This window comes from Rhagoletis zephyria, unplaced genomic scaffold, assembly GCF_001687245.7.
Source record: "Rhagoletis zephyria isolate East Lansing unplaced genomic scaffold, Rhagoletis_zephyria_1.1 Rzeph_scaffold_01691, whole genome shotgun sequence".
Lineage (NCBI taxonomy): Eukaryota > Metazoa > Arthropoda > Insecta > Diptera > Tephritidae > Rhagoletis > Rhagoletis zephyria.
The window spans coordinates 64,921-91,520 of record NW_016158775.1 but is presented as its reverse complement, the minus strand read 5'-3'; the positions used below and the strand labels follow the sequence as shown (position 1 = coordinate 91,520).

Sequence of the window (26,600 nt, the reverse complement as noted above, 5' to 3'; positions counted from 1 at the left end):
TCAAGCCTGAATGACAAGCCTCCGAGCGTATATCTGCCATGAATAACTTCTCGCAATAAGCTATGTGCGGCGGCGTAAAACTGTAAGTCTCTAGTCTACACTGATCTAGTGTCAGCTGATACCTAGATATCCAACTGAGCTTTCATTCTAGAACTCTTCCCCAATTGTAAACTTTTTTAAGCATATAGCAAAGTTTTTCACTTAATGGAATATCCGGGTCTCACCAATCTAGGTTTGATTGGATATATTTTGAATTTTGATATGATTTTAGTATTCTCCATATGACTTACGTAGTGGAAAAATTTTAGTTGCACTGTTTGATTTTCACTAATAATTAAATTTTTCTTTCTATTATGCACTGGTTTTTATTTGTACTAAACTAAACGAATTAACAAAATAGGTAAAAAAAATTACAATGTTACAGTTTATTTCGTTGACTTATTTAAGTTCATATTATGTATTTATATCAATTTTTCATTTGTAACTTTTTCCTTATGAAACCTTAAATGAATCCACAATTTTGCTATAGTGCCATATATTTTCATTATCAGTTGCTGATTTGTTAATAACATTCTGGCGAGACGTCACACACTCACTCACACCCATCAAACGATGCAGCGGACAGATAGCTTAAGCTGTTAAATAAAAGTAAGTACTATATTCTTCGCATTTATTCGAATATTTAACAGTGTAAAAAGCGTTCAACGAAACATATTCAACTCTACACCAGTCACGTTGCGATAGCGCGACCACGACGTCAACGAAAATTAGACCACTTCTTAACCTCCCACTCGCATTCGAGACACCATGAAATTCATATCCGTCTGACACTTTTGACAGCCACTGTACAACTGAAAACTCATTGATTATTTCACACTCTACTAGTCGAATAATTTTGCTCGTTGTCGCTCATGATTGGCATCTGGAGGATGTGTGTTCGCGCGAGTGCGTTCGCCGCGTCCAGTCGCTTTTATATGCAAATAAATTCTGAAAGCAGCAAAAAGTTGCAAGCGCCAAAGCGCCACAAAATTGTTGTAAACTGAGTGCGTGCTATATGCACAAATGAGAGGCTACAGAGCATATGTGCTTGTATATTTCCCCAAGAGGGCATTTATGGGCTTATGTATGTACTATTTGGTAAGTACACAACTGTGCACTTCAACAAAATGTAAGAGAGCATGAGAGCGCTGTGAAATAAGATACGATTTCCGTTTAATGGAGTAGCAAACTAATTACAGGTAAGCGGTGCTATTTTTGAAAAATTATTAAATGAATCATACTTTTAGAGGAGTGCTAATAAATCGGTGAAAAGTTTGTTGGGGATTCTCTGCTTTGCTAACTCAACAGCCATGTAGTTCCCTACAGTGCACAGGTACCCATATCAGCCTGATCCCTTATCAGTGTGATTTGGAAGTATTGGGAATAGTTCGAGCGAAAGACGAGTAGCACATCACCTGGTCGATCGTAACGTAAGCGAAGCTAAGAATCGATTGCCACCGATTGACTTATCGAGAACGGTTGCCAAAAGGTTCTTGACACCAACTTTATCACTGAACTTCGATCGATCCGTAAAAGCTCTTGGAACTCTTCTAACTTGGAGGTATGCGGGTGAAGATAGATCGAATGAGATCATTGATACACACCAAGCTATATTTTGAAGTAGTATCCATAGGCTAGGTTGCAGGAGGCTTGGCCTGAAATGGTTTATGGCAGATATCCCATTAACATCTACGGTCACACACAACGTGGTTGTATCGATTCCTAAACCGGCCAATATCAAAGTTGTTTTTCGAATAGCATTCGCCAAGAAAACGTTGATCATAAAAATCATCTGCCGTTCATAAGCAGCGTTATACGTACTGTAGGTCCCTTCATTTATATGACAACATCAAGACGGGTAGCACAAATTTGATGAGAAACTCGTCCAAACATTTAGCTATATGTGTAAGCGCCTAATATTAATCTTGTTTTTTTATTTTATTTATTTTTTATTAACAGTCCAAAGCAGCCCATTGATTTCATTAGCGGCACAATCTCTAGTCATTGCATCCATTTCTTATGAGTTCCACCAAACAAGGACTCCGGTGTAAATCCGCATTATATGTTCAAACTCGGCGCGAAGAGGCTTGACGCATAGATGCCCGAAGATTAGAGTCTCGGTGTACTCTGCCCAATCAACGGGATTCACAATGGTCTTACTGAGAAAAACTAAAGCCTTTCAAGAACCAACTGATAGGGCTTTATTAATGTGGCCTTAGGCCTGAAACATCCACCATTGACCAGGTTTTCACATTGAATCAAATCCTGGAAACGTCCAAACATACGAAAAAAGCTTTTGCTAGCAGGAAAATAAGTAGCGTTTACGACGCCTAAATTTGGCATCTCCACAAAACTTAATCCACTGTAAAAAATTACATTGAATTTAACCTTTAGCTCGTCCAAACTGGCAAAGAGCTCTCGGAAGCGTTCGATGCCAAACAAGTTCTTATAAAAATGGGCTCTTCTTCGTGTGACTTCTGCAATATGTCGTATGGAAAATGTGATGGTACTACTCAGAAGTAAGAGTACGTTGCTGCTGGCTGGCTGGCTGGCTGGCTGAAGATAGTCAGTCTCATTGCATAAATCGTAAATTAGGCAAAATTGCAAGACTCGAAAACATTCACATTGCTTACTCAAGTCGACTCTCGAAAAACGACTTGCACTCGACACGATACTTGCAATGACGCTAGATATTGACATCGCTGGTCTTGAAACCGGTTCTATCCTGTCAAGACAAGAGGGAAACATTCGCGACTCATATCACGCTGAACATACTACGAGGCCCTTATCTTCCTGCCCGTACTTCTAAATGGCGCAGAAACGTGGACGTGAAGTGGAATGCTCAGCGCCAAATCTATGGACCTTTTCGCGTGAGTGACATGTATTAATATCGAAGAAAATGGAATATCGAATTGCACGAGCTTTATTATGATAAAGAAATAACCAAAAGCTTATAAGCACAACGATTGTCGTACGTATGGGAAATGTTGTTCCAGCGAATCCTTTCCTAGTATTAGCAGTTGGTGAGACTTCGTCAAGGTGGTCCAAATATTTTTGTATTGGAAAGTCATTTTTAAGCAAAAATACAACGGTATGGGACTACCCTTGAGGTACCATATTTCCAATAAAAAAATCGAAAACGGTTAATGTTATTAAAAGTTATTTGGTAACATACATAAAAAAAAATAGGGATTGATAACCTTCCTGTTTTTTTTTTTTGAAGTCAGTTAAAAAAGGAGTATAATTTCGAATGCATATTGAAATAAGTTATTTTATCCTGTATGCTCCGCACAAACACAACCATCTACGGCACCCAGATTTTATCTTTATCTGTTAAATGCTTCCGTGATACATGAAATAAACTTTCATAGTAAACAGATTTTTTGATAGATATCTGCGAATTTTTTAACTTGTTTGTTTACTTTTTTGTTGATTTTACAATTTCGCCACAAACGAATGCGAGTACTATCACTCAACAATATTTTTTAAAAGAATAAATATTTACATACATATGTACATATGTATGTATGTTGTATACGTATGTACATGGCTTCGCTAAAATTCCGCAGAAGCTTATGACACGTTTGCAGAATATGTATGTATATTTGCATCTGATAGTCTTATGCAATAAGTTATTTATATCAAAAGATAACACTTCCAGAAGACTATGTGAAAAGATAATCGCTTGAATTGCTCATTTGCTGTATTCTGGTTTTATTATGATTTTAATTTGTTTTTTTAATTTAAGATTTCTCACCTCCCTTAAACAACTTCATTTCTTTTCTTCACAATTTTTTTTTTTAGCTACTCGTGCCGCTAATTTGTTAGTTTCCCATGTATACACACCCACAAGCTATTTAGTATCTTCACAAGACATATTTACATAAGAATATTTGTGCATACATATGTATTTATGATTATAGCATATGTTACGTTCTGTATATACTTTTGTATGTATGTCAAGATTTTCCACACACCGCGTTGATTAAACGCACCAATCATCTAGGTATTTAGATATTTATCCAGCCATACTAATCGTCCGTCCCGCCTCCCTCCATGTGTATAATGAAGACTCGCTAATTAACAATCCTATGGTTGCATTCATATCATTCCTAGCATACATTTTTGACACACTTTTTGTAGTGCCTACCTCACCACCCTTCTTTATCCTTATGCTATGCTTAATAAATGCGCAAACCAATGCCTTACTTTCTCTTTTGTTTATAATTTATTATAATATGTACATATATATGTATGTATGTCTGCAGTGATAGTTTGGGGCTTCATACTCCCTAGTTAATAATAGCAAGCAGCAGCTCATAAAATGAATTCTTTAGGTCGCCTATTAATAGGCTTCTCAAAAGAGTATTCAGTCTGTGCTGCAGTCCCTATGCCAGGCGTACATACATATGTACATATTTTGCTAAGAGATGCTTGTTTTTATGTAAATATGTATGCATGTATGTATATTTGTTGGTTTATTTATACACAGCAACTCACAGGTTGTTGCTGCAACATTGCGGACGTGTGTGCATTATGCTGGTGCTTGCCCTTTCGGTTTTGCATACCCTGTAAGAACAACCACTAATATCCGTTCATGATAGCTAAAAAAAATTAACATTTCAGTTTGTATTATAACCGATAAATGCATAACATAACAAACCCTATTGTGAACATCAAATCTGCCGTGTCTTCAAATAAATTACTACACTTTTGCTTTCGTATGTCATAATTCGAATTTGCTCAGACGTCTGACAAGTCACCCAACTTCAGTTTATACGATTTTCGACTTATTCACGACTCTCATGATTCGAGTGCAGCATTTGCAATACAAAATTGTTGATATTGAAACGAAAGGTAATAAAATTGCTGCAGTGTGTTATCGAGCCAGTACTAGTTTTGAACTAACCTAAAGGATCTATAGAAATATTAGTGGACCCTAAAAAGAAAGTGAGTTGTATCCCTAAAATTATTAGAAGCGAACCTAACATTACTTACAGATTTCCCCCAGGGTACGTGAATATTGTGTCTATAAAATTTTAAGTTTCATTTTCCCTCGATCGCAACCTGTTAAAAGCTTAGGAATTTAAAGAAAGATTTATTTTTCTTCTTTTCTCGTAAATAAATAGTTGATTAGATGCCTCGCAAATGTCTTACAAAGGAAAAGTTTTTATTAAGTATTTAAAAGATTTATTCAACCACTTACAAATAACTTGGCACATTGTTGTACATAAATATTAAACCTAGAAACGAAATTCCAGTTTCTCGACGAATTGATGTATTGCCGATCCGCTCTAAAATCTCACAAATACATATATAGTAATTTCTTCTCCATTTAGCCTAATTGAGCCAGGCCTAAAAGGAACAAAAAATCCTGTTTCGTTTGAAAATGTAAGAACATATTCTCAACATTTCTATTTAGAACTTCATTTTTACCCTCGACATGTGAGCATATCTTTTAGTGTCACTGCCTTCTTTCGGCAGCAAAAAAACGCTAAAGCATTCTTAAAGCATTTATTTTAATCAATGCCGTTCCAGAAATAAGTACAATGAAAAATAAATAAATTTTAGCCTTAAAACGTTTATTTAGGCGTAAAAGCACCGAAACTATTTTTTAATTTTTGAAAATAATTTAAGTTACTTCAAAATGTTAAAATTAAACGACGAAAATATTCTTCCTTCCAAAACAAACGAATTTAGTTTTAATAAGACTAGTGTCTCTCCAAATGAAAAAAAAATACATTGAGTAAACGTGTTATAGATGACTGCGTATGGTGCTACGCAGCATATACGTCACATACGCAACTACGGGTATATGAGCACGTATACCTTTTTTAAGTTTTCATTTAAATACAATTTCGCGAAGGAGTCTTGTTCTTTATACAAAACTGAAGATAATGCGTTTTAAAAGATAGGTGGACCACCATTTTCGACCAAAAACATGTTTTTGTCGAAAAATGTAACAACTCGTGAAATTGGCTCATATTCTATCAATTTTCATCAAGGTATTACCACTTACAACTACCTTGACCCTTGAGCTTAAACTCAGACTCAATTTTTGCTCTGATGGAGTGAGCTAAAGCTGAAAAGTTTATACTGAAAATCAAGTCGGAGCTTAAGCACATGCGGATGATATATCTATGACATTTAGTAAGCGGAGACGGCATGTCCTTACTCAACTCATTTATGAGCCAAGCACTACGGGTAATACATCAATGGTCAACCGAATTGGGGCCTAGTATCAACGCGGAAAACACAAATCTGGTACTATTTACCAAGAAATACTAGGTTCCGAACTGGTATAGGCCTCACTTGTATAGGGTGACACTCCAGCTTAAGCAAAGCACCAAGAACCTCGGAATAATAAGTACTCTATAGTAAGCTGCCAACAAGCAGGCTGACAGGCTTGCCAAAGAAAGTGCTCTGTCGGAAACTATACAGGTGGAGCGAGTGCAAATTTCCCTCCAAGCAATTAAACGGGAGCTCGACCTGTCCATGATTAGGGAGGGGCGGACCAAAACACGAGCTTGCAAAGTGCCCAGGACAAGAATCTCAGGAGGTTTCTCCTTTCGCTCAAGAGAGAGGACGCTAGGTTCCAACCGGTCATCGCCTGCTGGCCTTGCACGCTTTTAAACTAGCTCTGACCAATGATAAGATCTATAGGGGACGTAGAACGAAAGAGGAGACAGTGGAACATATCCTCTGCGAGTATCCTGGTAGAAAGAACCCATACGAAAAAGGAATTGTAAGCTTCTCGGTAGACATTAAATTTCTTTATCATAGCGTGAAACTATATCGCCATTCTATTTGGACATGATTTTTATTTTTGTTTTTACACAAGCACAGCTGGCAAATAAATGATAATTAATTATACATATAAAGGGCTTCGCAATATAAGCAATATGGATCAAGCGCTTTTTAAATGCTATGCTTGCCATATGGACATCTGAAATGTATTTGCTTAGCTATCAATGGCAATAGCAGAGAGTATCATCCATATAGGAAACATAGTATATAAATATGTATATAAGTAGTTATGTATGCATGTACTACATAAGTATATCTTTCTAGCTACATATATATGTATATATTAAATGCCATACATGATGATCCTCGTAAAGAGTCAACAGCGGTATTACACGGAAAGAAAGCTGTGTGATTTGAGATGACATCATGCTGTTATACACATTCTTACATTCTATGTCTAGCGAGTACTCACAAAAGTACTAGTGGAGATATTAAAATTCCGAGACGACCGTAACTAGGACAATAAAGTTAGCCTTAAAGCACGCAAACATTCTACATAATACTACGACAAAAAAGGTGAAATTTAGGGGTGTCTATATAATCCTTCTGTAGAAAGAACCTGTGATGAGAGGCATGTGCATCTCCCTGCTTTATGAGAGCAAATAAAAATTGCATGAACTCAAATTTAACGTGAATATTGTGTGCTAAAAGCCCATTTAAATGCCATTTTAGACATTGCTGCTAGTCCTTGGAGATGCGAAGTGTGTTTGTGTTGGTTTGTATTCAGAGCCAGTGAATTGGGGTAGGACTTAGCTACTCGCATGCGAACAACAAATGAAAGTAAAGTTTTATCGATATACATATCCTTTGTGCGATGAAAATGTTGTTGTTAATTTAAAGCGATGACAGTAGCCTGGTTTACATATTTGCCTGCCAAGAAAGCGGGTCACCTGAGCCAAACAAAAGAAATTTTATTTCGCAATGAGTAACACTAATACATGCTTAAATACGTATGCATGAAAATATGTATGCATATTTATTCGTATAAATATTTCCAAGAATTTATTGATCGATCCCCTCTGATTCATTAAACAAAAGACATTAGAGTGGGTCGTTCACCATGCAAAAGAATAATCGACACTTCCTCGTGGCATAGTTTCATACAGAGCGGTTCCTTTGGCAATCCTGTCGCCCTCCTCGTTGCCCGTAACACCGGCGTGCTGCCCTGGAAGGCAGTACAAATGCAGATATGTGCCAACATGCACATAAAAAGCTGTCCTGCCCTCCTCCACACTTTTTGATGAAGTGCTGTGTGATAGTAGCACCTTAATCGCAACCTTGACTATAGATACAGAAATTCACATCCTTACTTGCTAGGTTGCTGCCCTGTAGCTCCGTCGCCCTATTTATGGCCAATACTTCTGCCTGGGAATTACTGCATATGGTCCGGCAGCTAATAGGATTTATCGAGAACGAGCTCCGCGCAGACGACTGCCGCCCTTACTATTTTCTCCATCTGCGACTCGCCCGTATAGACATTCACCGAGTCAGCACTCCCCATGCCCTCACGCTAGCCGTCGACCTCTATAGCGGTTTCGAATTCGACTAAAAGTGCAGATCCGGGATCACATAGCTGGTTAATCCAAACTGCCTGGTAGCATTAAGCTTGGCAGCAGCTTTGTACGCTTTTGGCCGACGTGTCCGCCGGCTGGTTTTAAAACCATACCTTAAAGACCCCGTCAAATGCTTCAAGCAAAATGCTACCAAAATTATCCTTCAAGAAGCCTAAGATGATATTAGCTTCTGAAAGGGATACTTTTAAAGAGTTATACACAAAGACTGCCAAGGTTGGACCTAGGTTCCTAAAAGTACACCAAACTAAACTACATTTTAAGTAGATATATTTGCAATTAAAACCTATTATTCTGTATATATATAAATTCCGAAAGCCATGCAGCACTAAAAGCCTTTGATTACCACTTGAACCAATTAAGAACGCCCAACAGGGTCACCATTTTGTGGATACCTTGAAATGAGCGTCTCTATGGCAACGAACGCACTGAAGCTTAATAAAAATTTGCTGCCCGATGGAGCCTGTATGGTCCACAGCTTTTCTATGGTGCCTCAAAAGGATACACAGCAGTACTGCTAAGTAAGTAAAAGAGTTAACAGGTTGAATCCCAGTGGCGAATGACAAAGGTGAATAGGCAATTTTAAAAAGTTATAACTTTATCTAGAAAGTCTCGGACCTACTTCTAAGTCTTAGTCGAAAGGGCCAGCGGACTCTTAAAGGCAACAGCCCACTGACTACCATCTTGGCAAGATGGAGCCGGCGGAGGAAACTTCAGAGCAATCCTCTCGTATTATAGGTCAAAGGCTCTTACACCTCGGGGAATGGTTATCATCTCCGTCTAGAATACATACATATATGTGAAACATGAAACCCTCTAAAGTGCTTAATCTCATAAATAGCCTGGGGTTGGAGTCAAATTCTACACGGTTGGCAGAATATATGTATGTATGTATGTACCTACATATAAGTCGCAACGCTAGTACAGAGCCCTCAGTCAATAATAATATGGTCCATACTAGAAATGGGCGCGGGATGGCGGGACCCACGGTACTGATTTAAAATTGGCCGGGATGGGCGGTAACGGGAAGATCTGTAAAAATCGACTTTCGGGATGGGCGAGATCGGGATTAATAATTCCGTCCCGTGCCCATCTCTAGTCCATACATTTAGAGTAATCTGAATAAATAGTAGAGGAATCTTAAAGAATTCGTAAGGATACTTTTGTTTCGTTCCGATATTTTGCCGAATTTTCTAGAGAAATTTAATGCTTGAAATACAATACCGGCGAACGGCAAACTTTGCGCAATTGGGCGATGCTGTCGTTGACCATTCGCCCAGCTATTTCGCCTACTTAAACAGAGTTACATAAACAGCTGATACCATTTGGTCGCCTTTATAATTTGGGTGACCATATTTAGAAAGAACTAAACCATATTTAGAAAAGAGGAAATGATAACAGATATAAATGTAATTCAAAGAGAAATTATTATAAATAAATTTATTTCAAGCCAGATTGAACGAATCCACAACTATATTTTTCAAACAACAAAAATAATTCGTGTTTATGTAGTTTTCTTCTAAAACTTTGAAAGCAAAAAAGAAATACGGCCACCTTTGGGACGTACAACTGGTTGTGTTCAATTTCATATGCTTGCGGGTGTTCTAATTTTGACAGCGCGAATTTCGCTATGTTGATTCGCCGTTCGCCGTCATTGTATTTTAGCTATAAGGTGTTCATTCGATTTCGAAATTTCGGAAGAAACTCGGTAAAACAATGGAAACAACATTATTTTCTTTGAAGACTTGTAAAGAAATCGTTACAGAATTCAGAACACATTTCAGATATGTGCTCTTAAACATTTCGTTAAGGTTTTCAGAACTTTTGTTTCCTGGGAAGTTATACAACTCTTTAGGACTGTCCATAATTTTTGCTTTTATGGTAACTATAATTGAATCTAGGCGGGAAATAGTAGTGATTGTCGACATTACTGGTCGAAGACTTAATTAAATTCGTCAGAATATTAAAGGGAAGAAAGTTTTTTATAATGGTAAAATCTTCTGCTAGTAAGGTTTTAAACTAGAGGAGCTAGCTAAAATTTCACGATCCAGTCTATTGTATCCATGTATGTATGTGAATTACATATTGCGCTTTTTTCGTTTTTCTTCAGCTTTGTTATTATCTAAAGCGCAAAGCCGGCAGTATACACAACTACAATAGTAAATAAACAATATTCCCACAATTTGAGAGCCAGTATAGCAAATAATATGTACTTATGCGGTATGTGCAGTATACTTAGCATGGCCTTTAGTACTGCTGTCGTTTGAGTAATGTTTGCCCATAGAAAAGCACTTTATTGGTAGGTGATTTATGAATTTATTTATCAATCATCAGCGGAAAAATTATTTACACGCATACATACATATGCATGTACATACATATGTATGTTAGTTGAGAAGGAAATTTTTGTGTATTTTACTAGCACATGTGTGAATAAAAATGTATTAAGAAATACAACGGCATGATTTTTCGCAATTTCTGAGTGCTGATTGTTATGTCTGCTACTCATTTGTATTATGATTTCCTCTATTATTTTTTGTAATTTATTTATAAAAAGTTTTTCTATCACACACTTCTCTAAAGTGGAGAAGCTGTCAAATTCGTGAAATATTTTAGGGTCCAAACCAAATTGGTTCAGTATTTGAAATCAGTTTAAAAATTCGAACCTTTGGTATTTTTTTTTACTTTAAAAAAATAATATAATTTGGCACTCGCATTTTGTTTCCATTAAAAGCTTTTCCATGGCAAAAATACAATCGGATGTTTGCCATTGCCTGCCGAAGGACGAACGCTGGCTATTATAAAAAAAACAATTCTTTTTAATGCCTGGACCACGGATCGAACCGGGTTTCAGGCAGAGTATTAGGCTAATTAGCAAAAAAGTAACACCATATCGAGTTCCAACAAACCAAAAAACGTAAAACATTATTTTAAAAGGAGTATTTCTTCATCAAAAAGAAAACTAAACAAAAAAAAAATCATTTTTTGGCGCTTAGAGCTCGATATTAAAGAATTCTCGTCATGTTTCTTCAATTTTTAATTTCCAAAGTAATCAACCAGTTACTGAAACAAACAAATATTTAAGATTTTAAATCTGCTTTTATCAGAACGAGGGATATGAAAAAATCCGCAAAAACCGTCAGCAAAAAAAAAATATATATTAAAAATCAACACGATTTTTCAAGCGCTTAAAAGTTACACTTTATTATACTAATAATTAACTGGCGTACCCAAAAATTTTATAAAAATTCAGATTAAAAAGTTCAAAATCTTTTTTGAAAATTTTTCGCATTTTTCCAAACTCTGTATAAAGTTTGAAAGTTTGATTTATATGGTTTTGGTTAAAACATAACCCGTATTTTTATAAAAGAAATAAAAAATTTTAACTTTAAAAATTTTGCAAATATTTTATAAAAATTACAAAAATGTTTGCTCCCCACTGTATATGTATTTATGTGCATACATTTGTGGGCACGCAGACCTTACTACGACTTTTTAGGTTAGGTAGAATTTTGTAAACTAATTTTTAATTATATGTAGTTTAATATCTAAATTTTTTACGAAAATTTCGTAGCCCGTTTAATTTTAGTATAATAATGTGCAATTTTAATGTGGCCCAAAATTCTAGGTGATTTTTGAAAATTTTGTTCCCGACGTACTAGTAGTGTAGTTTTTTCCATGTAACGCAAGCTCGCTTTTTTATATGAGTTACTGCAAACTTGCACTATATTTGACTAAAATTAAAAATTTTAATGAATAAATTTGAAAATTGTATGAATTTTTCCACATAAATTTTGTACAAAGTTTGCGTATGAACTATATTTAAAAAATTTATATTATTTTTTTATTAATATACAAAATTCTACAATTTTTTTTTAACTTGTGGTAAGATTTGCGTGACCACAAGTGTATGTAGGAATGTGGCGGCAGAATTAAAAAAAAGTAATGCAAATCTATAATTCGCTTATTTCTAACTCTACTCTGAACTCGGTGCACCCACAAAAAACTATCTTTTTTATCCAAAATATTCCATCCCCGGGTATATTTCCCAATTTATTGATACACTTAAAAAACTGTTTTTGCATGAAGGTGTAAATATTTTTCCCTCTTAACCATTATAATTTAACTTACTTATGCATATATGTACATAGATTTAAATTATTTTGCGCCGGGATAATTAAAATTTTTTTATGTTGCTTGCAATTAAAATAGGTTTTCACTGGACCCGCAAGTTTACATACATACATACATACCTAAGTACCACATACATTTTTAATATATTATTTGATTTAGCTTAGCAGCACTTCATCTCGTGTAAGCCTAATTCACCACTGCAACGTTAAGATTATTAAATACCAATTTAATTACTTCTTCTTTAACACTTTTCTTTTCAAGCATGTGAAATTTGTTTGTTCTTCCAACAGACACTTATGTATGTACGATAATCTCTACCATTTTTTATATGCACTGCCCGGCACATTATTATTTGCTATAAGTACATATGTACATAATTTATAAAAATTATGCAAACTCACATAAACTCTTGCAACAAAAAGTTTCACCAAAAAGAAATAAATACAGCAACAACAATAGGCAAAACTTTATGCATTATTCACATAAAACAAAAAAACCATAAGACGAAGACAAACCCCCTCTACACATACTTTTAAATATGCATATGTACAGGTAAATGTATGCACACCGTATTGACAAACAGTCTACGTTTCAGCTGTCGTCTTCGCCGTTACCATCGCGTCAATGAACTTTGCTCTACGTTACTCAAAACACAACTGAAATCAGCAAATCGAAAGAAATGGTCAAATGCTATGGAGAGAACCTTTCTGCTTGCCTCGTACGGGTGCATATGTATGACTTTATGTACATTAATATACTAACTGTAGTTGTTTAATATCTCCGTATCCTGCGCTAAGCTAAGATATGGTCGATTCATTAGAAAAACTACCCCTACAAAAATTTAACCAGGTATAGGCAACACTGCCATATTTACAGTTTTAACTGTAAATTGCAGTTTTTTAGACAAGCATACAGTTTTTCAAACTGCCTTCCAGTCAAAAGTACTGCTCTTTTTCAAAATGTTCAATTTGAAGAAATAAATTAAAATATCTCTTTCGGAGCTTTTCTTCTTGGAGAAAAATTGTTTCAACTACTCTTTACATTCCAGTAGCCAGAGTAAAGGTCCTAAGAATACGAGTATTTTCCACAATCACATTAAAAAATGCTTGAGATTGTACTAAGTTTTTGGAATAGAATCAAATGTATAAGAAAATTAGCAAATCAATGTACGAAAAATTAAAACTGAATTTCATTAAAACGAATTGTGATTTAAATGCTCAATTCAATTTTAGTTATAAAGGCCGTTTTTTGCTAAGTTTCATTTTGTTTAAACTTTTGTTTAAACTGAAAAATTAAGTGCCATTTGGAGTAGAATAGGGCCAAAAAAGGCACGGTTTGAGCCAAATTGGCAGCCCTGTACTCAAGTGAGAATGCTTTTCATTCAATGCTTATTGGAAAGAGCGGCTGCTATAGGGAGGAGACGAATGAACACCATTTGAAGTTAAATCGTTGTTGTTTTATTTTTGTCACCCCAATACGAAGTTTTGTTTGTGTACAAGTGCTGAGTGAAAAAATAAAGCTGGATACGTCTAGGATAGCTTTAGCACCGCAAAAGGGAAAAAGAAATGTTTGGCAAGGTATGCTTAAAATCCCAGTTGGAAAATAAATAGCACACCACTAACAATTTCTACCATAACGAAGTCATTGATGTCATTTTGAGAAGATTCCTAACAGATTAAGTGACTACATACCCACTAGCCGTCCTTGTTTGAAAAAGTCATGTTTGACCATTTGAAAAAGTCAGCGAGCGAGTACCACTGACCTTCCATATCTCTGTACACAAGATAATCCGCAAATAATTTGTTGCGTGTCGCTTTATAAAATTAAACAAATAGCTTTCGTGCCACGTGCATGTCTGAATGCCGCGGTTCGGATCCCACTGAGCTCAAAAAAAAAATTGTTGATGACCACATTATTATGTTACAGTAATAAAAAAAAATCAAAAAACTCATACGGCTGTGTAAAATGACGTTGAGCAATACCACCAGCTCCGTCAGAATTGGAAAAGACCTCTCCGAGCCGTTCGCCACAAAACGGAGTTTCAGACAGGGCGACTCCCTTTCATGTGACTTCTTTAATCTGATGTTGGAGAAGATAATAAGAGCTGCAGAACTGAACCGCTCAGGAACAATTTACTACAAGAGCGTGCAATTGCTGGCTTATGCCGATGACATCGACATCATCGGTAACAAAAACCGCGAAGTCTGTTCTGCCTTTTCCAAGTTGGATAGGGAAGCAAAGCGCATGGGTCTGGTGGTAAACGAGGACAAGACGAAGTATCTCCTGTCATCAAACAAACAGTCAGCACATTCGCGCCTTGGCACCCACGTCACTGTTGACAGTTACAATTTCGAGAAAGTAGAGAATTTCGTTTACTTGGGAACCAGCATTAACACCGATAATAATGTCAGCATTGAAATCCAACGTAGAATCACTCTTGCCAACAAGTGCTACTTTGGACTGAGTAGGCAATTCAGGAGTAAAGTCCTCTCTCGACGTACGAAAACCACGCTCTATAAGTCACTCATCATGCCCGTGCTGGTATATGGCGCAGAAGCATGGACAATGACAACATCCGATGAGGCGGCTCTTGGGGTGTTTGAGAGAAAGATTTTGCGGAAGATTTACGGTCCTTTACGCGTTGGCGACGGCGAGTACCGCAGACGATGGAACGATGAGCTGTATGAGCTTTACAACGATATGGACATAGTGCAGCGAATTAAAATACAGCGGCTCCGCTGGCTTGGTCATGTCGTTCGAATGGACACCGACGCTCCAGCTCTGAAAGTATTCAACTCGGAACCCGCTGGTGGTAGCAGAGGAAGAGGGAGGCCCCCACTGCGATGGAAAGATCAGGTGGAGAAGGACTTGGCTTCACTTGGCGTTTCCAATTGGCGTCAGTTGGCACAGAGGAGAAACGACTGGCGTGCTTTGCTGGACTCGGCCAAAATCGCTTAGGCGGTTACAGCGCCAAAAAAGAAGAAGAAGAAGAATAAAAAAAAAAATTTGGAAATTGACATAAAATAATATGTACGCTCATATTGTTATACTGGTACACTTTTATACCATTATGTTGGAGGACACAAAGTTAATAACTTTACACAACAAATTAAAAAATTACAAAATTTTTCCTTGTGCAGTTCAAAAAAATCTGTTTAAAAAATTCAACTGTGAAATTTCTTTAGCGTGGGTAGTGAATTAAAAATATGATACGAAAATTGAGTGACACTTGCGATGCTACAGAAGTGCTTCCATTTTACTTTTCTCTATTTCCGCTTTCAATAATATTGAGAGTGATTTCTCGAAATGTGCTAGGCAGAGGTTCAAGTTGAAGACTAAGATTAAGACGAAAAGCCTGATTATGGCAACTTAACTTAACTTAACGGAACGTAGAACTTAGAGAAACAGATTTCGCCGTGGCATTAAGTTACGTTAAGTTTCGGCTTTTCAATTATAAGCAACACCCATTTAACAGAATTTTTAAGAGAGAGCCATAAGTTACGTTAAGTTGCCATAATCAGACCAGAAGGCTAAGAAGAAGACGAAAGCAATACGAAGAGGAAGATGAAGGGGAATGCGAGGTCAAAGAGTGAGGGTTCATACGAAAATGAAGACCCAAACGAAGAGGAATACGAATAGAAAGATTAACATTTTCTTCGGGGAGGGTTAACATTTTTTGGAAGAAACGAAACCACCTTAAGAGAAATGTGAAGACGACAAAAACTATAACGAATACCAAAGTGAAGAGGATTACGAATACATAGATGAAAACGCAGACGAATACGAAGAAAGTTACAAAGACGAAGATGAATACGAAGGTGGCGACCAAAAATAAGTTGAAGACGAGTACGAAAATGAAGAAGAACAGGAATACAAATTCGAATGCGGAGACGAATCAAATGCGGGGGCGGAGACTAAGACAAATTCTAATACGTAGATTAAGACGAAAACAAATTTGAATACGAACACAAATTCAAATACGAAAATGTGCATCGATTGTACGACTTTCGACTTAAGCGACTTGGACTTATAATCGCAGATATGTGCCCTTAACATAAGTCCAGCTCTACTGATTAAATTGATTAACATGCCAACCGGCAGAGGTGATGATTGCTTGCAATTATTGTCTTAAACACTTATCCATATCGTCGTTTAAAGTGAAAACCGCGTATCAACAAAATGCAAAACCGAGTATGTGAAGTTGTAGAAATTATTTTCTACAGTGTAAAAACACTCATATTTTAGAATGGTTCTCTTTTTTATAAAGCAATCGCATATCTGCCGATTATATTTCAGGACGAATGGATAAGGATTGAGCCAAGATCTCGTGTGAGCAAATCCAATTGTTGGCAGCCAATGTCAGTTACTCGGTTTTGCAGAATCACGATACGCGGTTTTGTACTTTAAACGACGATATATTTAATCTTTAACTGCATTACGCAGAAGTTTGGGTAATTTTTTTAGTTTTTCTATAATTTAACTTTTCTTCTTCATACCAAGGAAATCTTTTTGTAAATTTTAAGCCAAAGAAAATTCCACTGCTGTAAAATGTTATATATAGTTACGGAAAATATCCTTATTCGAGAACGGATGAGACCTAACCTTGGGAATTACTTTTGTAACGAAAACCCCGGGTTCAAAAAATGGGCAAAGTTTGATAATAATTAGGCCTAACGATGTGACGATAATTTTTTAAATGATAGCATCAAAAAAAACAGAGAAACCTCGATATGAGAAAGTTGAAGGGTTTGGACAAACGCCTCGTTACATCTATTGTTCCGCTATATTTATAGAATATCAAAACCTCGATACAGGGGAAACTCCTAAATATTGGAATGAATTCGTTATAAGTATACTTTCGTTTTTGTTTTTTTTTTTTATAATGGGACTCTAAGCGTCATCATATTCAGAACTCGTTATCTAGACGCTTTTGAGTCGACACTTCGCTATATAGAGGCTTTTGTAAAGGGACTTCAACCGTACATATATTCGGAAATGTTTTCATGCTCAAAATTTCTTCGTTATATCTATGGAGCATTTTTGTATGGAAAACTTCGCAAATTTCGAGTTTTTTACAGGGGACTCAGCAAAAATTTTGTTATATAGAGTTTCTTTTTATCAAGGTTCGCTATATCGAGGTTTCACTGTACTTAAATATGTACTAGACCTTTGCATGAGTTGATTAAAACTTTCACCCAAACAGAGTACAGTAGATTTCGATATTCTACTTCATATATAAAACATTCAGCGTTTCATCTATCTGCTATCACCTAATATGAATTCGCCTTGAGATAAATTGTATTTTTATATAAAATAACAAAAACATATTAAACAAAAAACCTATACCTACATAAAACCGGGCCGGAATCACGGCATTCCGGTAGATTTTTAGCCTTTGTTGGTAAAAATTGTAGAAAATATAATATAGCTAAAAAGTTGGCAGATCTACCAATAAAGTGGTAAAGTCCATGCACTGGTTACTCATATCAACATTTCAATTCAATAAATTTCAAAGCCACTCACGTTCATTCAATTTGAAAATGAATAATTTATTTAACAGTTTGAATAGATTCATGCAGACGTCTAATATGTCCCTATGTACGTTTCTATAAAAACATTTGAAAATTGACGTTGTGCCTCCCAACTCTAATCAATATGGGCTTTTCTAAAAGCATATAACGACACTCCTGAAACACCCTTTAGAGAAACATACTCGGCGAAATCGCGCAGGCGCTGACTTACTATATTTGAGAAAAGTGATTCTGAACTAAGTTGCTTTCTCCGCGTTAACACATATGTATGTATGTATACAAACATTCCACCTTATAAGGCAACCGTGCTATAAAATGTAATTAACAGAGAGAAACAATAAAACGGTCACCTATTTATGTATCTACCTGGCGATATATGTACATAAATACATACTGACGTCTTTTAATAAAAGAGCTTACATACATATGTATGCATGTATGTATGTATGTGTAGCAAGGATATCATGACAACGGCATCATTTGGAACAATCGAAAGCTGATGAGGAATACATATACATACATATATGTATGTTCATATAACGCACACATTTTTCTACATAAATACATATGAGAATTTAATTGACTTTGTCTGCAGGTAGAAATTTTACGTTGCTGATTTTGTTGACCATTATTAGATGAAATTTTCTACAAGTTCGTTTCCCAGCAGTCATTTAAATTGTAATGTTCATCAAAATTTATGGTATTTAAAATTATTGGCACTCAACCGTAAGATTTTTAACATTGAAAGTGTCAAACGCAACATTAACCATAAATACATTTCAGCCGTGTAATGAGTAGCTGACAAATTAAACCACTCGTAAAAAATAAATTCACTAAAATAAACTCCACAGCTGTCAGCAGCCCTTCTGGTACTTAAGACAGCAAAAAAGAAAAGAATTCTGTTTAAAATGAAAGCATGCCAAGTAGGTATGACAAATTGGCTCAAATTAGATAGTGTCAGATGCTGATGGTCAAATACAAATATATTTATGCATACATATGTATGTATGTACACATGTTGGTTTGTTTATTGCGGCGGAATCAGTTAGGCTTATCGATATGTGTATTTATAATCTTAGCGTAAACTTAGCAAATATGCTATAGCTAGTATCTCAATGCCGTTTTCGTTTTTGCTGATCATTTGCTTTCACTAAGAGCTTTTGGCCAAAAGCCAACGCGGTCAATGGACATCTTAAATGCATTGACTGGATAATTTTTTGAAATTTCAGCATTTTTAATCACTCATTGAGGGACCATCATACATTTTTTTATGCTCTGGTATGATAATTATAAGTCGTATTTAAGCGTAGGCAGTTTAGCTTCTAAATCAAAATTTACCACACTTCGCAATTCCTGATGATTTCGCCTAAATAAAGCCTTACTGAAATAAACAAGCTAAATAATAGTACAAAATTATAATTTTTGCTCACCATGTGCGTTCTGACTCGCGTTCTTATGGGTGTCGGAGAGTAAGACCAAGTTTCTTACCCTGAGCTTGTGGCCTAATTCCAGAGCGGTGAACACCTAAAAAAACTGGTGCTGAGTTTTTCTCTAAGGATCTAAATTATTTAGAAATCGTGAATCCTCCTTCCATTACTTCCAGATGTTTCGCTAATAAGGCTTGAAGACCCTATCCCTCTAATTTAATATAAACGGACACATCACAGTGTATGAAAGTGACGAAATTTATCTACAAATCGTATAACTTTTTTCAAATTTAAAAGCTGAAAGCACTATATCCGGTCAATAAAGTGCCCATATCTTCCATAATACTTCATCAAATGGAATGATTGAAACGCCATTTTGAGGGACAGCTTCCCTGCTTGAGGTAAAAATAAAAACTTTTTGATAGGGTTGCCACCCGCTTAATATTACAACTCATTCAGGGAATGAAAGTTAAATGCCTTAATTAATTAAATGACCCTCTTAACCAGAAATAACAATTTTGACGAGGGTCGCCAACTATTTAAAGATTTATATCTATATTCCTCTATATATAAAACTAAGTTGCGTAAAACGTATGACCCCATAACTCCAGAACGGATTGTCCGATTTAAATAGATTTTTTATACCTGAGCGCACTTGTGCACAACGGTATATTAACTTTGTTCACATAACGGTTGTTTGTAAAAGCCAAAACGAATCGAGATAGATATAGACAAATGTATACATAAATGCTCAGAATGAATAGAGNGATAACTCCAGAGCGGATCGTCCGATTTAAGTAGACTTTTTATACCTAAGCGCACTTGTGCACAACGGTATATTAACTTTGTTCACATAACGATTGTTTGTAACAGCCACAACGAATCGAGATAGATATAGACAAATGTATACATAAATGCTCAGAATGAATAGAGAAGACGATTTAGCCATGTCTGTCTGTCCATCCGTCCGTGTATAAGATAACTCGAGCAAAAATTGAGATATCTCAACGAAATTTGGTATGTACGCCCCGGTAATCAAAAATGTGCGTATCACTGAGCAAGCTATAAAATAAGTTGATAATTAGTCGATTTTTATGAACCAAATGAGGTGCTATTGGGGAAGGAATGGCTTTTTCAATTGTGTAAAATTAAAGCAAACATGAAGCTATTGCCTGAGCAGACCTCTAGTAAAATTTTCCGAAGAATAGTTTTCTAGAATATATCAATTCACTAACGACCTTCCAAATTTGCTTTTTGCGGGGTTTCTTGAATTAAGAGTCAAAACGACACTTTTCGGCGGGTGCTAACGGGTAAAAATGTTCTACGAAAGTATTTCCAATGAAATTTTACTATACATGTCTTAACCTTTAATTTCGCTCAGACTATTATTTTAATCATGTTACCCATTTTTTTGAAAAATAATTAAGCCGGGGCATAAAAACTTTAGTAGGCCATGAAATAAAAATACGAGCTAACTTTTGCNAATAAAAGTTGGCCAAAAGGCCGAAAAAGATAAGGTTTTAAATTTTAGACCTTCATAATCAGTAAAGCACGCTTGGAAGCAGTCACTTAATATGTGAGATTGGTCTCAACACTTTATAGTTGCATACTTTACAGTTCAAGTCAAAAATGCTCGTTCTCGCGTTCATCATACGCCCCGGTAATCAAGCTATAAAATAAGTTGATAATTAGTCTATTTTTATGAACCAAATGAGGTGCTATTGGGGAAGGAATGGCTTTTGTAACTATGGTTAATTAAAGCAAACATGAAGCTATTGCCAGAGAAGACCTCTAGTAAAATTTTCTGAAAAATAGTTTTCTAGAATATATCAATCCTCTAACGACCTTCTAAATTTGCTTTTTGCGGGGTTTCTTGAATTATGAGCCAAAACGACCCTTTTAGCCGGGTGCTAACGGGTTAAAATGTTCTACGAAAGTATTTCCAATGAAATTTTACTATACATGTCTTAACCTTTAATTTCGCTCAGACTATTATTTTAATCATGTTACCCAGTTTTTTGAAAAATAATTAAGCCGGCGCATAAAAACTTTAGTAGGCCATGAAATAAAAATACGAGCTAACTTTTGCAAATCCATTGAGTGTTTTACTACTGGATATGTATACTTTCAGAAAATATCAGCAAAGTCCGGGCTGGTTTGAATTGTCGCAAAATTGTCGCACAGTGTAATTCGAAAATTTTAATAAGAGAGTAATTTTAATCGTGTTTCACTAGGTTAAAAAATCTTCCTGATATGAGGCCATGAAGGCCAGAGGAGCCTATCTACAAGAAGAAAAAAAATAGTAATTTAAGAAAGAAGGATCTATAAAAAATAAATGCGGTATTTTACTAAAAAGTGCATTGGACCTACGTGATGCTACATATTATAGTAAAAGGATACTAAAAGGGCGTGCCTAGGGCTATTAACGTTTCGATTCTAGTAATATATTTTATGGTCCACCTCAACTGATTTTGAAATGTCAATTAGGCTCTACTCTGGCCCTCATGGCCTCATATATGAATGAAATGTGTACTTTGAATGTTTTTATTAAAACTGTTACATATAAAACTCAAATTAATGATCGCGGAATTTATACTCACACTTAAGCCCTTATTTTCTATTAGCGAGGGCGNGGTACCTTCAATGTTTTTATTAAAACTGTTACATATAAAACTCAAATTAATGATCGCGGAATTTATACTCACACTTAAGCCCTTATTTTCTATTAGCGAGGGCGAAAATAGTAGCAAAAAAAACTAAAATACTAGTNAAGAGTAATTTTAATCGTGTTTCACTCGGTTAAAAAATATTCCTGATATGAGGCCATGAAGGCCAGAGGAGCCTATCTACAAGAAGAAAAAAAAAATAGTAATTTAAGAAAGAAGGATCTATAAAAAATAAATGCGGTATTTTACTAAAAAGTGCATTGGACCTACGTGATGCTACATATTATAGTAAAAGGATACTAAAAGGGCGTGCCTAGGGCTATTAACGTTTCGATTCTAGTAATATATTTTATGGTCCACCTCAACTGATTTTGAAATGTCAATTAGGCTCTACTCTGGCCCTCATGGCCTCATATATGAATGAAATGTGTACTTTGAATGTTTTTATTAAAACTGTTACATATAAAACTCAAATTAATGATCGCGGAATTTATACTCACACTTAAGCCCTTATTTTCTATTAGCGAGGGCGAAAATAGTAGCAAAAAAAACTAAAATACTAGTCAGCAAAGCGCCGCATTCCTATTCATATGTCACCAGCTATTGGCAAAAGCATAAATTATTTTCCTGTTAAGTGTATTTTTAATTAAAACAACCAACCAATACTTATAATTTCAAATACGAGTAGCAACAATCAACTGAATTTTTGCACATCATTCTCAAACCCATAGACAAGATCTATGCCAGTGTATGTGTTAGGGATGTTGAGAATGTGGAATTTTAGACATCCGCGGATGCGAATGCGGATGTCAAGTATTTTTAAGTTATTTAGGTAAANTATCATTCTCAAACCCATAGACAAGATCTATGCCAGTGTACGTGTTAGGGATGTTGAGAATGTGGAATTTTAGACATCCGCGGATGCGAAGTATTTTTAAGTTATTTAGGTAAATAAAAAAAATAAAAAGTTATTAATTTTAAATAATGTTTATTCTATTTAGTACTTGAATTTAAAAATTGGAACATTATATTTAATAAAAAGTAATGAGAATTTCATCGGGGCTGAAAATGACGGATGTATCCTCCTGACTTTCATATTCACTTGAAGAATCTAGCATAATGGTGAGATCATTGTTTAAACACGGCTTACAAGCCAAACCAAATGTGTCAGGTTTTTCTAAAGCTCTTTAAAAAAGAATTCTTCATTCTCATTCCTTTGGCTGTTTCAGAATTGGGGGAACCTGTAACGTCATCAGCGATTTTTCGATTTTAGTTTTTATAATTCATTTTTAATACATTTTAATGTGTGCTTATAGCGAGCTAAGTAGGTGGATATGGAAAATAAATTATTATTTTTCAGGAATGAAAGTTTTGAACAAAATTCTTTTTTCAAATCGGATCAGAATATTGTTATTTAAAAAAAAGCACCCCGTTTTTCTATAAGGATTTGAATTATTGGCATCACAGATGATGAGGGTCTCAGATAGTTACGTAATTCTTACCTAATTAAAGGTCAGACCTATATTTGTTTATTTACATATTCGAGCATCGATTCTCTTTATAGCCAGACGTTGACCATTTCCCCTGGAAATCCCCATTAAAGGAGCTTACTCTCTGACTTTAAATAGCAAAGAAGGGAGACGTAGATGCACAGTTTTACCGAAGAAGTTTTTAGCCAAGGATCCAATGTATGTACATATATCCCTACGAAAGAAATATTGCCCGACAAGTAAGTAAAATTGCTTTTTTTTCAATTTTTGCTAAAAATTTCCCCGAAGAGCCCCATTTCAAATGATTGAAACGAATATATGTAACAACAAAAGCAAATCACGAAAATTTGGTTATAATTACAGTGAACACTTTCTCCTTTTATGTCTAGTACTTTTTTTAAGATTAGTCCGAAAAAATCATAATAAAGAAACCAATGCAAGTAAGTTAAAGGTGCAATGTATGACATTTGACATGCTTTGTTACACAAATATTCCCACGACCATAAGCAAAAAGAAATTGGCTACAATTTTTCATTTTGTTCGTCAGATATACCTTTTATCGGTGCAACATTCGCATTCGCAAAAGCTCCGCATTGCTTATTGTGAATGCGAAAGCGAATGTTAAAACTAATGCGGAAGCTCCGCGGTTGCGAATGCGAATGCGAATATTCGCAACAACCCTGGTATGTGTTATTTGCAGCGCAGCGGCCATGGTCATATATATATGTATACATAAGTACCAATACATAAGCACAGTTGTTTGAGTTACCGGCTGTTTAGCCATTGGCCAATGGTGATCTTGTTTTTGGGGGCTCGACACCTCGCACTCCAGCCCACCCGCCTGCGCTTTCCATACAACAAGTTGACGGTGGCATCGCTAACAGGTGTTAAATATAGAGAAATGGTTTGGAACGGGTTTATTTTCAATATATATATATATTTTTTTTTCTATATATTGTTTAGAATACGGTATCAATTGGCGTGTGGCTGGGTGCGAGTTGAGCATGCCCTCTTTATTGATTACTGCGTGCACAGACAACAAACGGACTCATTTGCAAATCATTTACATATGAGCACTTGTACGTACATACATATGAACCTTAAGATTGTATTTACAGTACTAATTGTATATAAGAAAGTAGTATATACGAGAGAAATGGATATAGGGCAGCTATTTTCTGCACCAAATCCAAAGTAACACAATAACTATAAAAAAGCAAATAAAAACGTTTATAAGAAAACAAAGAAAGGATTTTCTAAAACCAAAATAATGGATTCCATAACTGTACAAGGGTGTATAAGAAAGTTCTGCTTACAAATCTGACCTGGATATCGCTAAAACTTTGTTCTGGAAACAATTTTACTTCAATAAATCATCCCTGTCATCGTGTGGCGCTACAGCTCTTTGTGAGCTTTGACCTGCTGAACAATACGCGACCACATCACCTTTTTCATTGTTGCGCCGGTTACTCGTCTGGTTAACAAATATCTGCGGTTAAACATCGTTATCCACGTTACCGACACCGTGTTAGTGTCAACCATGCTTTGAGCAACCGGCCCTTAGTTAAGTACAACGACTGCTTTATCGATCACATGTTACATGCATGATGTCGAAATCGTCGATAGTGTAGTGGTAGTGATAACCAGACATTGAACAACCGGCCCTAAGGGCTGGTTTCTCTATCTCCGGTTAACACTAATCCCCCGGTAAACATCGTTACCGACCTTATCGACTCCCTGTTATATGCATGGAGTTAGAACGTCGATAACAATGTTTAACCGGGGAGTTAGTGTTAACCAGAGATGGAGAAACCGGCCGTAAGGGTCGGTTACTCAATGTCTGGTTGACACTAATCTATGGTAAAACATCGTTATCGACGTTACCGACTCCATGTTATATGCATGGAGCCGAACACGTCGATAATGATGTTTAAACGGAGATTAGTGTTAACCAGACATTGAGTAACCGGCCCTTAGTCTTCGTTCTGTTCATCAATCCATGTTGATCTTGGTCTTCCTCTTGTTTTGTGGTATTTGCAGCAATAAGTTTGTCATTCCATCTTTTACGCCATTCATCTATTTTAATTTCGCCAAATATTTTCCTGAGAATTTTACATTCGAATGTCAGTAATTTCTTCTTTTTTCGCTCATCGCCCAAGTTTTAGCTCTATAGCACGAAATTTTTGAACAAATATATCTATTTACTCAAAGATCTGCTGAACGCTTGAATATACATATGTATGTGAAAGAAAAACAGCATATTATCGTTTAAAGTACAAAAATATTAAATTTGATCATTTCTCTTAATTTTTTAGCGGCACTAACAATTTAAATTTATTACATCTGGAAATCACAACTGCATCCACCGCGATTTGAACTCGCGACCAACGATATTAGAGTCGGAGGTCTTCCCGCTGAGCTATTGTAGTGTTGTTCGAGAAGTGAGAATTTGTGCATTTACTTCTCAACAGAGCGCAACTAGCACACCAAAAGTTTTAACTGTCCCTCTCTGCAGCCGTTTTGCACTAGTTCAGAGATAGTTCTGAAATGTATAGGGCGGAACTAGCGCTTTAACAGACTGTCTCTAAATTTTACTGCAGGGTGTATACAAAACTGAAACCTGTTTTCCGACTGCCCAATCCAGTGTGCGTTCGAGTGGTGGACTGCTCAGTCCGACTGAGCAGGTAGTGTACTCAGGCCAAATGTTGAGAATGAGAGAGACTTCTCCGTGTTGGGATGAAAAATCGTTTCAGTGAGAACTACAATTGTTAACTCTAAACTGGAGAAAAGCTGGATCATTTCAACAGGGTGAACAGTTATGCAAAAAAAAAAAAAATCTGAAGTGCTACATATGTATGTATGTAGTCGAAACAGAATAGGATGAAAAATGTGAAAAGAGAGCTTTAACATTACAAACATGCTTGCGTTTTAGTCT

At 35.8% G+C, this 26,600-nt stretch overlaps 1 protein-coding gene across 12 annotated transcripts in view; it reads right to left on the bottom strand.

Moving 5' to 3' along the window:
• Positions 1 to 13,265, bottom strand: part of LOC108364852 (uncharacterized) — a 31,419-nt gene extending 18,154 nt beyond the window's left edge. For 2 of the 12 annotated variants that reach the window (XM_017618705.1, XM_017618712.1), the window contains exon 1: positions 13,082 to 13,265. The gene's annotated coding sequence lies outside the window, so the exon portion shown is untranslated. Of the gene's footprint in view, positions 1 to 501; positions 1,600 to 13,077 lie in introns of those variants that run through there. The other 10 variants (XM_017618709.1, XM_017618711.1, XM_017618703.1 and 7 more) reach the window with 7 other exon arrangements.
• Positions 13,266 to 26,600: the final 13,335 nt, after the last annotated feature.